Source organism: Macrobrachium nipponense, chromosome 42 (assembly GCF_015104395.2).
Source record: "Macrobrachium nipponense isolate FS-2020 chromosome 42, ASM1510439v2, whole genome shotgun sequence".
NCBI classification, from domain to species: domain Eukaryota; kingdom Metazoa; phylum Arthropoda; class Malacostraca; order Decapoda; family Palaemonidae; genus Macrobrachium; species Macrobrachium nipponense.
The window spans coordinates 46630793-46632330 of record NC_061103.1 but is presented as its reverse complement, the minus strand read 5'-3'; the positions used below and the strand labels follow the sequence as shown (position 1 = coordinate 46632330).

The following is a 1538-nucleotide window of genomic DNA, read 5'->3' as shown; positions in this document are numbered from 1 at the left end:
TTTCTCGTATAACAGTTGAAAGACAAATGAACGCTCGATGTAAGCAACATTTCGAACCCCAAAATTGAGCCTGCTTTGAGAAGTTCGAAACTTATCATTTCCATAGGATAGTCAAATATTTATGTGGGCAACCCATGCATGGCTGTCTATAACAACCCATGTGACCGCTGCAAAAGAATACATCAGATATTCCGATTTAACTTTTATTTGAGGAGGTATTTATGACTTAATAGATAAAAATTATACCTAGGAAGCCAATGATCTGGTTATAGCCATATAAAGCTATAATCCATCCTCGATTGAAGCCCTGGATCCAATAGTTTTGTTTGGTTGAAATCCGTCGAGCCATTTAGCCGTGATTGAATAACAGACAGACAGACGGACATATCGCCCAATATTGTATGATTTGCCGATATCAAAAAATAAAACTGGAACGACTTCTTCTCTGCGCTAATCAGGGACTCGAAGGCTTTCGGGAAATTCCCATTTGTCGACCTGAGATCTGAGGAGTTTTGAAATTCTTTACAAATGGATGGATATTTTCGTTGACCTTTGGGAATTTTTATTGTCTTTCTTGCGGTATTCTTCTTTACACTGAGTCTAATGCAGAGTAGATTAATTTTATAAATAGATACATAAATATATAGACAGGTATCACAAGCTTTGCTAATTAAATTTTAGGCACTGAGAAGAATAAGATTCTTATCTGATTGAAGAAGACATTGAGCCTTCTATCGACATTTCAGTCTTAACAAACATCCCAAATTCAACATAATTAATTATGAATAAGACACTAAGCATATCCTTCCATTTTCTCCAAAGCACGTCAGAAATATTGTATTTTTTATCTTTAAACAAAACCGGTCTAAACATTAATCGTAGTTCAAGGAAAGGTACTGAGATATCAAGCATCATTAGCAAATTTAATTTGTTAACTTTTATTGGTAACATAATGCATAAGGAAGGTGATATACTACACAAGTAAATAAAACCTATAAAAATAAATTAATCGTAAGTTTGATGTTTCTTATGAGATATTTTTATATGAGTATTGGGAAAAGTTACTTGCTAAAAGTTTATTAATTATAATTTTACTTGGTCATTCAGATACGTTGGGTATTGTAAACATTCTCATGCTTAGAAATATCCGCTAAAGGTTGTTGCAAACTAACTGAACAAGGAAGTTAAAAGTCTGTTTTATTTCTTAATCATTTTGTGTAAACTTATTTCCTAAACATGGAGGTACCTGAGAGTTTAAAACAAAACTATTAACAAAGAGAGAATATTTCTCATTTATATAACGCAGGTGACGCTGGAAAATCTGGAACGTGCAGGTTTTGACCCTGGAACTGCGCTATACTGAGCTTTCCCATCGGCAAACATCAGGCTGTGCTGGAAGAACAGATCCTTTTCGCCCAATGTGTTTTTCTTTGTTAGTGGAAGTAACTGTTGGTAACTTCTGCAGGTTTTGTTCTATAGGACTAGAATCCATTCCTTTGACCGTAGTCTCTGGAATGGCTTCGCCTTTCTTTCCAGAA

The 1538-nt window shown here is 34.6% G+C and overlaps 1 pseudogene; it reads right to left on the bottom strand.

The window, feature by feature from the left end:
* Window positions 1–921: 921 nt before the first annotated feature.
* The window catches only part of LOC135213184 (uncharacterized), a 10541-nt pseudogene continuing 9924 nt past the window's right edge, over window positions 922–1538 (bottom strand).